Source organism: Chiroxiphia lanceolata, chromosome 1, assembly GCF_009829145.1.
Source record: "Chiroxiphia lanceolata isolate bChiLan1 chromosome 1, bChiLan1.pri, whole genome shotgun sequence".
Classification (NCBI taxonomy): Eukaryota; Metazoa; Chordata; class Aves; order Passeriformes; family Pipridae; genus Chiroxiphia; species Chiroxiphia lanceolata.
In genome coordinates, this window is record NC_045637.1 from 67,680,081 (window position 1) to 67,695,737 (window position 15,657).

Below are 15,657 nucleotides of genomic sequence, written 5' to 3' on the forward strand. Positions count from 1 at the left end.
AAGGTCATCTCCAGGACATGTTTATAACTGAATTTTTGTTTTCTCCCGTAAAAATTAACAGGTTTTAGTATGCTCATTTGTACTTTTACCCTTTTCATTTGGAATTTACCTGAAATGCTTTCACATGCTGCTTTCACAACACAGATATACAAAAGCTAAAACAGAAGATAGGAAGAAGCAAATTTGTCTGAAAGGTCTGAAATCACCTTTGTGAAAGTGAACAACTAGATCAACAGGGTTGCCTACAGCAGTAAAAGACGTTAGATGGTTGCATTTGATGAAAAAGTGTTTTCATGCAGCTGTTCAACAGATTGAGTCCAATGTCAATAAAATCAGTCATTCAGCAAATAATTTCCATCACTGTGTTTGGATGATGTGCATACACATATAAATGTGTGTGTGTTGACTGTGTGTATGCCTCACCACACCATTACTTAGTTTTCTTACTGTCTTAGGCTGCCTATTAGCTCTTTACTTCGTTTTCTAATTAATCACCATTTGTAAATGTCATGAACACGTTATTCATCTTGTCCAGGTCACTCATGCAGATGTGAAATAGGACCCATGCCGAAGAGGGTTTCTCCCTGTAAGCCTTTGTCATATTTCTGATGACCCAAGAATTATGAATTTACCAAGCAAATGGGTGAACCTGCCCTATGGCCATTACCTTTGTGGGTGAGAGATGACAAAGCAAATTTTTCTCTAAAAGTACCTTTCCCATATCTCTTCTCTCAGCATCCTGGGCCATTGAACCTTCCAGAGTCTGACAGAGCCTAGTGTCAGAAACTTTTGAGGCAACATTGATCCTTTACATTTCTCTGAAATAGAGAGGACTACACCTCTATGCTTTTCTGGGTGGGGGTGTAAAGTTTGCTGCAGCTACTCATAAAATTTGATTTCTTTAAAAATCTTCTGTTGTGTGCTGACAGCTACCTCCCCAAACAAGGTCATTCTTTTATATGGTCAATGCTTAAAGCCACATCTAATAGCTGCTGGGGCAGACTTTTAAAAAGGTGGTCTGAATCAGCACAACTTGTGAGACTCACACGCTTATCCTGTGGTACCTTCAAATTCTATCTCAGCTGTATTGCTCAAAAAAACACCCAGAATTTGTATGATAAGCTAGATACTAGTTGAAAGCTTTTCTATCTTGTTCTGTAACATTTTGTTTCCTTTTAGATTTTTTGTTTGCTTTTTTTGCTACTGACAGATTGTCCAGAGATTGTCACTAAATTCTCTATTAAAATACACTGATGCCTCTTCTGAATTGATGTACTCCAATCAGTACCTAGCACCATTTGGAAAGAGTTCAAACTGCATATATTTAATCTGACAATGTTTTGTCTGGTTTTCCACCTTTTTTTCCATTTCCCCTGGAATACACCCAAAATAGCTCAGTGTCATCAGCAAATCTTGGAAATGGAACTCAGACAATGAAGAACTGTTTATGGACATTGGTGTATTCCAGCTGCTCTTTTTTTTTTTAAGAATTCATGTAATAGTTAATTGAGCACAATCCATCTTCATTTTTAAGCCAGTGTTTAGGTGTTAGTGACAAACTGTGAAGGTCCCATACAGTTCTGTAATCTTCTGTATCAACAAACCCTGGTCCCACCCAAAAGACTCAAATATTTTGAGAGTGGAGGCCATCTTCTGTACTGATGAACAGGCTGCTGGGACTACCTTGTTCCTGGGGCCTGGTCTTCCTGTTGCACAAAACCCTTGAACATTTCAAAACCAGTTTAAGAAATATTTCTGTTATTTTTCTAATTGTCTCAGTTTAAAGAGACTGGAATGTTTGCTAAGGAGGATGAGTTATGAGATAGACCAAACTCCCCTCTCTCAGCAACTGTAAATCCAAAATTAAGAGGCTCCAATCGAGGAAGTATGGAAAAAAAGGAAGAAATAACAACCCTTTATTAAAATATATATATATGTTGGCAAAGACAGTAACAGAACACAAAAAACAACTAGACAATAGTCTTGTACCCAAAAGTCCCCTTCAAAAAAAAAAAAAAAAAGAAACAGTCTGAACACTTCTCTGTCCTCTAGCGCAGTTCTGATCACGGTCGGCAGGGGGCGCTGTTGGATCGCTGGAGGTGCAGAGCCTGCAGTGCTCGGTGTTGGCCTGCAGGGGGCGCTGTTGGGCTCTGGCGGTCACCGTGTGGGGCCTCGGATCACGGGAGAAGCCGGAGTGGGGCCTTCTCCCACCAAGAGGGGGAAGGGAAGAAAGGGAAAGAAGGGCAGTCCACTTCCCACGGAACTCACCTCTGTCCTCTGCTGGCGGTGCTCAAGGCTCCTCTTTTTCTCCCAAGGAGCACAAACTCTCCAATGGAATCGCAGCAGGTTCGGGCTGGAGGCAGGAGCAGCGTGCAGGCAAGCCGAGGCGAGTGGTCAGAAATGACCAGGTCGAGAGCAAGAAAAAAGGGCCTCAAAGCTTTTCCAAATGCGCACGACCTCCCCGTCTCCCTTCGAGTAGAGAAACCAAACTGTTCTCCCGTTCGTGAGGAGGGCAGCAGCAAAAACTCCTCCTCCCTCCCTCCAGTCTTAGGTGGGCCATTAGCCGGGAATGCAGTTTTTGCCAGCCAACTCTTTTGTACAGTCAATTGCCCCTTCCCCCTCTCCCACAGTGGGGCAGGGGAAAGGAAAAAAATTCCTGCTCGAGTTTTTTGAACAAGCCAACCTACGACACTAATTTTTCTAATCTGTAAACCAGTGGCCTGGGACTTTACCTAGATTTCAAATATCAAAGAGCTGACTGAAATGCTCTGGACTGACCCCATAAGGAACACTCTGTAATCCTTTTGTTGTGCAGGCATTAGTTTCCCTTGAGCTATGATGATTTATGGATTCAGGAAGACAGTGTTTTTCTCTGTGAACCAAAAGCTGTATATTTTTTTTCAGGAGTCAGAAGTTCCTTTGGGCCTTATCATATACATCAGGGATGGGGTTTGTCACTAACAGCTTTACAAAGGTGTTACTTCTCATCATCTGCAATGTGTCCCACTGCTGTCACACGCCTAACCTCTTCCCATGATTACATGGTTCATGAACACCTCTTCAGAAGGTTGGATTTCCCAAATACATACACGCAAAGTGTGGGTGGTGCAGCCAGCTAAGCTGGTGTTTATACACAGGTAAGTCTCTGTTCTCAACCAGGTACAAGACTGGATGAAATGCTACAAGAGTGGCAGCTTCCTTTCATACTCAGTTTTCAGAAATAAGGTAGAGCACAGCTGCTTTTGCCACTTGGCCCCAAGCAGGTCTCCACTGAGGCAGGAAAAGAGCAGTGGTGTCCTCAGAAGAGGCGATGGTGAGGGAGGGCTGTCGTTTTTATTGCCCTGCTGTCCCAGCATCATGTGTTGCTTGTTGAACATCCCCATCCTAAAGAAGAAATATTCCCTCTCTGCACATTTTGGTGATTGGCAAAAAAAATAAAAAATAAAAAAAGCAGCCCAGAGCTGTATGAAAATGCCAAGTAAATAAATGAAGACCTCTTGCCACAAGCAAAACATTCATGACTCAGGGAGTTTAATTTAATTAATTTCCAAATAACATAACCTTTTAATAACTGGTTTGGTTATTGAGGGGAAAAGTAAGGGGCTGATTGATAAAACAAACACTGAGGGAAATGCCTTTCTTCTCCTTTCCCCCTGCTGAGCTTCAGTCCAACACTTCTCCTCCACCTTTTCTGATATCCACTTTTCACTTATTTTCACTGCATGTTGCACTTGGTCCCTCCCCATCCCTTTGGGTGAGGTGACAGGTGACACAGGAGGTTGGGCTGGTGCATAGCAGGTCTTCCTCTGCCGATCCATGCCACCCACTGCTCCTCATCCTGGTGTGGGTTCTTTGTGGGCTACAATCCCTCCAGGGTCTCCCTCAGCAAAGAGATCCACCTTCCAGCTGTGCCTCTCCAGCCCTGTCCCCTGCTGCTTGCCTCCCATATGTAATTTCACCAAATTTTGGAAGTCATAGCAGTAAAGCATTATTGTCCCTGTACTGTCCAAATTTATTCTCTTCCTGACATATCAAGCTTTTTCTTCAAATGAAGTTATTTCTCTTTCCCTTGAGCCACTGCAGGCTACCTACACCAGCCCATTTGTTTTTTCCACCTTACGGTAGTCCTCAAATTTCTTTTAGTGTTTCTTTTTCCATGCGGAAGCGCTAGTAAGACCTAAGTTCTCACTGGCAATTCCTGGCTGAACAGTTCATATTTTGACACACATCAAAACCTCTCTTTTTCAAGTATTCAAGGCCATGCATTTTAGGGGTGTGACTCTTAGATATCCTCTCTGAAGTTTACGTTGGAAATTTGTGGAGTGTGTGCTCAGTTGAAGGAGCACTTTTCTGTGGTTGAAATGAAAAGGTGTGAGTGCTCTCTGGTAAGTCAAAACTGCTCAGCACATAGAGCAATACACTTGAGCCACTGTGATGCAAAAATAGTTCCTTTCTTCTGTTCTTCTTGAGGGATTCGAGACGCAGGAGTTTGTTTATATAGATTAATCAGTAACTGTGCAGCTTCCTAGTGTTTTCAAACTGAGAATTAGCTATGTCCAAACAGAAGTGACAAAGGATTGTAGCAGAAGTATCTGAAAAATAGTCATGTAATACAAAGAATGATTTTTTTGGTTATAGGTTCACTGACAGAACTGTGCTTCCTATCTACATGTAGAAATGGATAAAGAGTAATTTTCTTGGCCATTTAATAATGCAGGGAAATATGGCAACAGGTCTATCTATTCAGGTCAAAGTTCCTCAACTCTGTCATTGTGCTTGGATACAGGTACAAAAATGCTCCTCTTTGGTTGACTGAGAAGTCTTTGCAAACAAAAACCACTCCAGTCTAAGACCTTCAATCCAGTGATCCAGAAAAATACTTTTTTATTTCTTCAGATATTGTGGCTTTGAGAAGAGAACTTCAGCTTTATGTCCATGTTCCCGTGTCCATTTCAGTGCAGGCAGATTGGTCCTGTACAAATTATTGTTACAAAGCAGTTTGATATAAAGCAAATATTCTTCCCAACTGAAGCAAAATGTACATGCTAAAAGGATATACATGTTGCCCTGAACTATTTGCCATCCTTATGATGGTTCTGCTGGGACATGGAGGAGTGAGGAGGTTGACACAGGCTATGACTTTTACAAAGGGGCCCTTCAGAAATTGCTCTCACATATTGGACAGCACAGCAGGCAAGGTCATCTTTGCTGCAGCATGTGTCCAAAATCCCTCTCATTGTTGCTCATTGTTGGCCTGGTGGAAATGATCTGTGTCCACTTCCAATGCAGTTAGCTATCCTCAGAGGGGTAAAAAGAGACAGAAAACAGTGGGCAGTCTGCCCATTCTATGCTTTGCATCTGAAGTCCTGGGCACAGGGCCCTTACATTGCAGATGCCCTGAAAAACCCCCAACTGCTGTCCAGATGTTACAGTGACCCTAGAATTGCTTACCCCTCTGCCCCACCATTATTCCACCCATAGAATACCCCATTCTCCTTAGGCTCCTCAACAGGACTGCTCACAGGCAGGGTAATCCAGCCAGAGCTGGCTGTCTCCTCTGCTGGACTCCATCTCTAGTGCACACAGCCGCACCATGGTTTCAAGCAAGTGCTCTACCCCTGAGTCTCTTGAGTTTTTTACCTTCAGCTATGGAGAGCTGGGCATTCTCTTACCTAATCTCAAGCTTGAGAAAATTACCTCTGTTGAAACATGGCTGTTATGTTAGGTTGTTCTTTGATCTAGTTTTGTACTGCTTTGGGAAAGGCTGGGCCAGTTCTGTGTTGTTCTGTGTTACTTCAGTGCAGTGCTGGTTGCTGTACCCTGATTTTTCTGGATAGGCCAGGAAAAGGTGGCAGGTCTTATAAAATCTAAATATTAAATCTTATTTGACTGTCCCTCATGAGGATAAAATCACAGGAAAAACTTTCATTATTTGGAGCAGAAGCCCAGCCAGTGTCATTTGTCTGTGAAGGCACACTCCTGAATCCTTTTTCAGCTAAAAACCAAATATAAAATAAGTAAAAGAAAACAAGCAAAGCAAAGCAAAGCAAACCAAACCCACACAAAAAAAACCAAACCAAAAAATCCCCAAAAAAACAACCCACGACAACCCAACACACAATAGAAAAAAACACACAGATTTTCTCAACTATATATTAACATCTGAGCTGTTTACTTACATGTGTAAGAGCTAGGGATCTGACTGTGCTGCAGTCATTGAACTTCATCTTAGGGATGAAATGAAAGTTGTTTTCATGAAAAATTTCTTTGACCCATCTACAGGCAAAGTCACTCCTGGTCTTTTTATCTTGTCTTTGCATCCTGCTGAGATAGCAATGCTGAAGCCAGCAGCTGTTGAAATGAAGGGTTTTGCTGCCTGTTTTGTCACAGTAAATGGGTTGTGGAAAGGAAACATTTGAGGGTGGTGACTCCAAGAAGTCATCCCAGCATTAGTTTCTGTTGCAGGAGTGCCAGACATCTCTTAAAACAGCTCTCATAGCCCTTGGAGATGACATTCATGGAAGACAGATCCAACTTCAACTTCTATGTGCTTTTCTAGCAGTAAAAATACTTATTTTCTGGAAACTTTAGTTTAACTCTTTGGAATAAGTTTACAGGGAGAAAATAACTAACAAACTTTTAATATACAACAAATTGAGCTGGATATAGTTATTTGTTGCTGGTTCTACTCTTTCAGCTGCACCAACCATGGGAATAAATCAAATCTGTTTTGAAAGAGGAACACACTCCTAATCCTTAGATGTACAGAAAACCTTTTTAAATTCACAGTGTAGCTTGAGAATTATTGGAGAGCTCAGGTAGCAAAAATTAGCGCAGATCTGTGCGAGACGTCTCATTCCTTACACCTGAGGAATGCAAGTGATGCAACCTTCTTAGCGTTAGAATTAACTAACACTGACAGCTGAAGCTAAAATAAAATTGTCACCTACCACCGAATATCTAAGATCTTTAAACATGATGTGTGCTGACTTCTTAAAAGTCATTTCTATCTGTTGTGCATTTTAAAGAATGGAGTTTCTTCATAAAGAGGTGGGGGGACATATCTATTTTTCCTCCCCAGTAGCTGCACTGTGTCGTCATTTGCATGTTAGACAGCTTTGGAGCTACCACAAACTAATATTAACTCTCTTTATATTGGTGAAAATAATAAGATCATTCTGATTTATACCAGCAGGCTTTTATTTTGTCCATTTCTGACACGACTCAGTTTGTAGATGTGTGTAAGGACCTTAACTTTTAAGGATTTGCATGACACAAGCCATGAAGGCACCCCAGTTACTGCTGCCAGAAGGGAAGCTTCGCCTGAGCAGCGAGCTGTACTCTTACAAGCACCCCACTGCTGTATCCCAGCCATTGCCACACAAACTGCACTGTGCATGAAGTACAATAGCAGAATATTATGCCATGCTAATAACAGCAACCAGCTGAAGTACTCTCTGCTGTGGGATGAGAGTGAGCTAAACCAGCTGCGTAGTTAAGGATAAGAAACCAGGGGGAAATTGGTACAGATTGGTGAAACTCCCTCCAAAACCATTGACGATGTGAAATATGGATTTCCTAAAATATGAAAGGAATTACTTGTTCTCCCATCATTAGTGGCTGAAGGTAAATACTCATGATATTGAATTAGCAAAACTACTACCTTTATAATGCCACGGCTGAAGGCTCTTCAGGGAAGACACTGACTCATATGACTGCTCTTGCTCATCCTTTTCAGCTTGAGCAGGAGAAGGATGTGCACAGAGGTATGACACATGCTACTTTGAATCTCAAGCAAGTGGGGGAGGTACCATTGTTTCAGATACTAGCCTCAGTGTCAGGAACAAATTGATATGCTGGTCAGTTCTAGGATTTTGAATGTGAATATTTGCATTAGTAAAATAGGCAACCTTATTTTGCATTAATTTTCAATTTCTCTTCTTGTTTACCCCTTTTCTAAAAAATGAAAGGTCAAAAGTGGAGATGAACAGGTAAATTGGAGGAGGAGAGGAATTGGAATTGATAGCTGAATCAAAAGTTTGGAGGGGAAAAATAATTGTCTTGCATCTTCTTTTTCTTTGGTTGGAGTTTTTTTTACTTTAAAGTGAAGGGGGGGAAAAAGCCCATCAGTTTGAATTCAAAGAAGGCCTTTTGTATGAAACATGCTCTGTGAAGTTTTGGGGTTATTGCACTACTTTGTGGATGCATTTTCACAATTTAAAAATGTTATGCACAGGTAAAAATACAAAAGAATCATTATTTTTTTTATTGAGAAAGCAAAACCAAACTGGTTTAGTTCCTTCAAATCCTTCCCCCAACCTCTGGTTTTGACAAAAGCTGTTATTTAGATTTGTTCTGGATTTCTGGGTTGTTTTAGTAGAGATTTGTGTTTCTGGTCAATTTTATTATATGTCCATATCAATGCAGCCAGTGTGTAGTAATAAAGAAGACAAAAATAAGGATCTATTTTCATAACTCTCAGAAGAGTTTTCTAAAAACTTGTCTTCCTGCTTTCTAGTTAATTGAAATTTCCTTCCCTTGACTCACTACTTTCAAGGGCAAAACCAAAGGGCATCTTCTGGGCTCAGTTCCCATAGAGGAATGTGCATGTAGTTGCTGCCCACTGCCTGGGAATGTATTTTCTAAAGATCTCTCCTGGCTGTTTTCAAATATATTTGTTATTTTTTTTTATTTTGTTTAATCGACTGTTTTCTCATTGGTTTTATTTACACAGTGTAACATGCATGCAAATAGCAGTATATAAACTATAACATGAAATTACCACATAGCCAAATTTCTGCTAATACATGCTTACTTTTTCTTCTCCACCCCCCAAAACATCCCAACATTAAAGCAAAATAAAAGAAAAATACAAGCCAAAACCCTTGTAAAAACCCGACAAAGACTTATTAACATTTTGGAAATTAAAAATAGGCCTAGTAATGCTCATTAGAAAATTGAAGCTCTTCCTATTCTTTTCCAGCTGAAGGGGCAGACCTTGTCCTTTCTATGGTGGTATCTTACAGTAAGAAAGGTGAGTCCTCTGGCAACCAGATCAAATAGAGGACGTTGGTTAAAAACCTACTATTACTGCTTGGAAATGTGCTGAAGTTGCAGTAACATGTCCTGTGATGAATTTACAAGCAGTTGTACCATTGCTTCTCACTGTGTATCTACACAGACTCTTGAGGTGTGAAAATAGATAAATCCTGGGTAAAGAAATCAGAGTTTTTGCTGTCTGGTAATACATGGCTTAGAAAAAGGTGAGGCATGCAATAGTGTGTCTGTGTGTGGGAAATACTTATCTGCAGCTATATTTTAATTACTGATACACATGGATTTTTTCAAAAGAGCTTTTTCCTCAGGGCTTGTATGGAAGGCCCAATAATGGGGGTACCTGCATACTTTCCCAACTGATCTTGGACTTAGGCGTGCGCTCTGGACATACATCACAGAAATGTGAAGGATTATAAGGACAAGGGAAAGATCGGAAAAGGATAATACAGCCTAGGATGTGTTTCATAATGCCGTGACATATTACAAACCTCTACAAGGTTCAACCTTACTATGTAACACCTGCAGGACTCTGTTGTACCATGCCCTTCTTAGTAATTTGCTGACATTTGGCTACTGTAAACCAAGTGCACATCTTTTTATGCTTTTGTACATCCGTATTCTCTTAAATAAAACCTATTAACTTGAAAATACTGGAGTTAGATTTTTATCTCTCCTTCATGCTTGATTCTGAAAAATGTTCCCTAGTCCTTTCAGGTCTACTATAATTCAGACATCATCTTTAAATTAACATAAAATATTCAGAGAGAAGGATTTAGGTGAAAATACAATGGATGTAACATCCTCCTCTATTCACCACACATTTTCCATTGATGCCTCCCAGTTATGAGAAATGCACTATTATGTACATTGCTTCCTGGGATTTTCAGTTTCTGCGTATCATTTTTGGGTTAAGTGCTCTTTTGTTAATCCAAGTTAGCTATATTTTTATCATGAACCCAATGTCAAGTAAATGCAAGTCCTCAGCTAATGAACACCTTGACCCCTGCTTTCAACAGGAACTGAAAGAAGCACAAAGCAAATAATACACTTCCTTTACTGTTTAATATATAAACTGTGTCATACTCCTCAAGGTTTCTCTTTGAACCTTCTCCTAAAACTAAAAGTAAATTTGTAATCAGAGCAAATGTCACAATTTTTACTTCTGTGTACATCTCTCCATAGTGCAATGAGATGCTGTCTATTTGCATATGAAAGCTCAAGTCATCAATTGGCCCAGGTGGTTGTACTTATTTGACTTAAGCCAACGTGGGTGTGAAACCTTGGAATGAAAATATACCCGTTTCTTATACTGCTGCACAAATAACATCCCTGAAGAGAACTGAAAGGAAATGGTAAAGCTGAGCTAACCTAACATGGGGCTGGGGCTTTGGAGCAATGACATCTCTGTATTACAGGATCACTTTTATTCCCACTAGATCTTTAACAGCCAGAACAACATATGTGCCTGTGTGGCATTGCTATCAGCCTAGAAAATACTTTTCGATCTGACCTGGTTCTGTCCTGTCCTGCCAGACACCCAGAGATGTGTTCCCAATTTGCTTCACCTGCTTTTAGCCAGTACACCCTAGGAGCCACCACATGGTGCTGGGGGGAGCCCAGTCACACCCACAGGTTGCTGGGCAGCCAGTCCTTAGCTGTACCAAGACCATGGGTGAACACCATCCTCTTGCCCGCCCCTCAGCACCTCCAGAGGCAGAAGCTCCACACCCCTTTTGCTCCAAGCAAGCTCATACATTCACACTTTTCAGCGCTAAGGCTTTGCTTTTTGCTCCAAGCAGAGGCTTGCATTTTAAGTGGAGGGGTCGGGGATGGTGGTTTTTCTGGGGGGGGGTGGGGATTGCTTTTTGGGGGGCAGTGTGGTTGTTGTTGTTTTATTGTTGTTGTCCTATTATTTTTTAACAATTGTAGAAAAAATGCCAGCAAATATTTTCTTGGTGTTTCACTTTTTATGACAATATTTACAATACTTTCTGTTGCAAATTTGTGTTGAGGAGATTCTGCAAATGAATATTGCCTTAATGTAAATTTCTAACTTTTCCCTAGGAGAAAATAAAGTTTTTCAAGATATTTTGCAGTCTTTTTCTTAATGTTTTTCTCTCACGAAATCCAGTATAACCAGTCTTTATTTTTTGGATTGCCACTTTGCTGCTGTCCTCTTTGGAGAGAAAAAAAATTAAATAGACTGAGGTAGGACAGAGGAGAAATAAAATAGAAAAACGTCTCCCAGGCATAAGTTACACTTTTTAAAATTGGTACATTTGGGAATCTCCAAAAAGGAAATATTAAAGTATGTGATTTCCCATATCTCTGCTTCTGACAGACTCTGATGGTGTGTTTTCAATAGCATTTTAAATTTAACCTATAGAGTATCAGAAAAAGATAATTATCATTCTGAGGTTTTAAATTGCTTCCCAGAAAGTTATAGAGATGAATTCCAGGCAGATCGTGTTTGTCTTTTTAGGGGTGAGTAGAGGACAGTGACTGGATTTTTCATCAGGTCTTGCCGTTTTCATCTGTTTTTGCCTTAAGATGTATTTCTAAAAACCTGAACTATAGCAGGGATGGTGGGAAGATGTCCCTCTTCACTGTGCTCTGGGTTAAATGCAGATTTTGACCCTGGATCACTGTGATTTAGGAAATTTAGAGACTCGAGCCTGGGTACCTCCTTTAGGCTTTCCTTTAAGAGTTCTGTATCATGATGACAGGTTGGATGTCAGCTGTTTTGGACGGTACCTTGTACTATGGGGATGAGTTTTAAAGTATTCCCAACTCCAAATGGATTTATTTACGTCTGTGTATTAAATAACTGCAATAGGATTGTATTCACATAGATCTTATATGGACCTAGAGAAAGCAAGACGAGCAACGTTCGCTTCTGTGTTGTATTTGTGTTTGTGTGCGTGTGTGCGTAAAATATGGGGTAGGAATACTGGCAATTCCCTGTGTTCACTCATAGATGGCACTAGAAATTCTTGTAATTACTTTCTTTGGAAAGTGAGTAAAATCATTTTTACTCTTCTACCAATAGGTGGAACTAGTAATGCCTTTACTACTTACGATCTGACTCAAGGAGCAATGCTTTCCTCTTCCTTGCTCCATTTAATAAAAAAGCAAAATGCAAGAAAACAATCCTCTATCATCCCAATTTTCCCATCAATGCCTCTCAAAGAGTAGCCCTATCTCCTAAAACAATGAATAGTTTTGAGTTTATTTCAATATACAGCCAGAACAGGGTAGCAGAGGAAGAAGAAGAAATCAATGTCATTTAGAAGGCAGGTTGCTGGCATTCTTCCATTCCCAGACAAGCTGGAAAGCCAGATATTTTATTCTATCCCTCATTTCTATAAATCTGGTTTTCCATTTGAAAGCAAACTTTGAATGCGATGCAGCACAGTGACCATGCTGCCTGCCAGCTGCTCTCAGGTGTTCACTAGATGCTAATCAGTATTCTTGAGATAATGCTAAATGCATGAAAATTAGGGCAAACAGTCTAATTTCATCACATCTAAATTAGGTTATGCTCACCTCTAATAGCTAAACTTAGGTATTGGCCTCCTTAGTCTTCCAGCATTTTTACTTCCTATACAATGTAGATGTTGCTGATTTAATTGGAAACGATCAAGTATGCAGGGCTGATGGTCTCCTAGATTAATGTTACTGGAATGAAGCACTTCAGGAGCAGGTGAATGAGGCACTGTCCAAAATGAAAGGATGTACTGAGAGCCCCTGAAAGGGTGAATACATCTCTTATTAACGTACAGCAAGGATGCCAGGATGAATGGGGCTGTGTGTGTATCTCTTCGCCTTTTGATGGGCTGAATGAATTAGGCAGGCTCAAAGGTTTATCAGTTCCCTTTCTTGGCTGAGATTTTCCTTTGACAGAATAAGGGAAGAGACCCAAAAGTCATCAGCTGTATTTTTCTCACCTCATATTCCATGGTTGCCTTTCGATGATTATATGTTTGTCTGTGTGTTCATGAGGAAAATAACCAAAAAGACCCTGAAATCTGAACATGTGGGAAAATAATTCCTGTTTGTAAGAACTAGCTGAACAACTCAGAAAGCAGCACATTCTCAGACACTCTGCAGCACTGAAAACAACCTCCTTTCCAGATATGTTCCTACCATGTAGCTTAGTGGTGATTAAACACTGAACGCAGGAGTCCCATACACAGGACAATTTATAGATTGCCCACTGCTCTGTGCTACATAACCTCTTCTGTTTTTCAAGGGTTACAAATGGTAGACACAACAAGGCATTATCACTGTGCAGGTAGGGCTTGTAGGGATCTCTCAAGTTACTCTCCAGTTAGGAAATCATTGCAAACCCCTAACCTGCTCACTTTCATCTGCCTTGGCAAGCTCTCCTGTAGGGCCATACCTCGGGGAACTGTTTTCCAGCAATGGGAACATTTCACTCCATTCCAAAATAGTACAGACAAATCTTCTCCAGGAGTTAATTTTCAGTAGGGTCCCCAGCATACGGATCTTGGAGAAGAAAGTGGGGGGAAAAAAATCAGTTTTCAATATAACTTTGTCATTAAAAAACTGTTTCAGTTTTATTTTTAAATAATCATCCTCTCTTTCCTCAGAATGAGTCGTCTTTACAGCTTTTTTAAATGCTACATTCTCTGTATTACCTTGACTTTTAACACCATCCCTGTACCCGATGCCTGAAATATTCATTTGTACAATTGTAGCAAAAAGAAGAAAATGAATGAAAATAAGAGTGAATAATATTGAGAAATAACTAGGATTTTGCTTGTTTTCAAGGTCAGTAAAGCTGGTAGGTCAAAATGTCAATATAGCTAACAAAAGGATGAGCTCTACAGTACTGAGGGCTACAGTTTCTTTATATTATGAAGTTCAAAAGCCTAACATTAGTTTGTTTGGCTGACTTGGTTTTTTGTTTGTTTGCTTGCTTTATGTTTCTCTACTCTGGATTTCTCTGCAGAGCTGCTCCAGAACTTTATCTTTTTGATAGTTAGAAACCTTTAATTTCCATAATGTTCATTTATGGGTACTTTATTCTTAGTATAACTATTTTTAGCTGGCTCTCTCCTCTTGGAGTCTGTTTACTTTTCAGTGTGGAGAACTGAGCTGCTGGTGTCCATTTGCACACTGAGGATGAATATATACATAAAGTATTGTCTACCATATTACCTTAAAAACAGCTGTTATTTTCACATAGAGAGAGAAAAAGAGGAAAAGCTAGTTCAGAGGACACCTGTGTGTCCCAGCACAAGCTTGTTTGTTTTGCTGAACACCCTAATATTTGTGCTGCTCAGAGGACCAGTACTCCTAAGGCTGGTAGATCAGTCTTGTACTATTTTCATCAGAGTCATACTAGCAATGCAGTATGTTTCCTTACAGATACCATCGGAAAAGCAGTTTTCTAATGAAGAGATTGGATGAACAAAGGCTTCCTCATCTTATGAAAAGAAGTTATATCAACTTCAATATATTTCCAGTTCTACCTGTCTAGAAACCTGCAAATTTAGCTCCAAAAAGTGAGAATATTTCTTAGACCAGCACATTCAGCTACCTAGTGGTTAGAAAATTCATCTAAGGGGAAAATACCCAGATTCAATTCTCTACTCTGCCCTGCTACAGTGTCCCACTTAAACGCAAGTTATTAATTTATTTTCAGTCAGTGAACAGCTTCTTAGTGGTTCAAGTAGCATCCATTAGTTGTGTTGGTTATGCTCAGAAATTTCACCCAGAGCGTAAATAACTTTGCTGTTAAATGTTTCCATTTGGAGGAATCATCATGAATAACTATGTTGTCAAAACAACCTCTGCCGGCGCCTGATGAGCGACCAAGGAGCTCTTACACAAAAGCATGCAGGAGTGTGTGCAGTAGGGACATTAAATGTCAAGTGTTCATAAACATATTCTCTTGTAAATCATGGGGAAAGCTGATTGAATCTCTGAACTTACCGTGCATGAACTTACAGTGTACGGAGTGCCCTCAGTTTCCTCAAGGAAAAATGGGAGGCGCCTCCTGCCTCTCTGGTAGGGGGACACTAGCCTGTGGCAACTTATTTATGCTCTTTGTAAATGCAGAAAAAGCTGTAGGACAGCAGCTGCAGAAAAGCTGTCTGAAGGTCAAGGAGTGTTTGCGGCCACACAGCCCTTCAGCCAGATCCACATTCAATCATGAGCCACAAATCCACCTGGAACCAGTAAGAGCCCTTCCTGGGCAATACCCAAGAGCAAGATCACATCCCAGCTACTTAATATTACTATCTCCACACTATTATTTAGTTTTCCCATTGAAGCATCACAGTAAATAGCAACGTGAAAGAGGAAAAAATACTTCTGAATGAGGCAAGGGGAGAATGACTGGACTTGGTAGTTTTCACTTGTTGTACATTGAACCTGAATTCAAAAGCAAAATGATTCTAGGGTGGAGAGTGCTTGTATTGTTAGCTGTTGTGTGAAGTGGGTTTTGACATATATTCATTTGTACTTACATGAAAATACAAGTTTCTTCATGCAATGTTTTAGAGACACACAGTTTAAAATCACAGGACTACTAGGTGTTGTTGTTTTTCTAAAAATATTATCGCAAATGAT

General features: G+C 40.2%; 2 long non-coding RNA genes across 2 annotated transcripts; both read left to right on the forward strand.

The window, feature by feature from the left end:
- The first annotated feature begins 2,157 nt into the window (after positions 1 to 2,157).
- LOC116793397 lies at positions 2,158 to 5,689 on the forward strand. Its single transcript, XR_004359470.1, has 3 exons — positions 2,158 to 2,551; positions 2,905 to 3,137; positions 4,787 to 5,689. It is a non-coding gene; the product is annotated as an uncharacterized LOC116793397 (long non-coding RNA).
- A 3,272-nt stretch (positions 5,690 to 8,961) lies between these two features.
- On the forward strand, positions 8,962 to 9,705 carry LOC116790532. The gene is made up of 2 exons (XR_004358391.1): positions 8,962 to 9,034; positions 9,366 to 9,705. It is a non-coding gene; the product is annotated as an uncharacterized LOC116790532 (long non-coding RNA).
- The last annotated feature ends 5,952 nt before the right edge of the window (positions 9,706 to 15,657 follow it).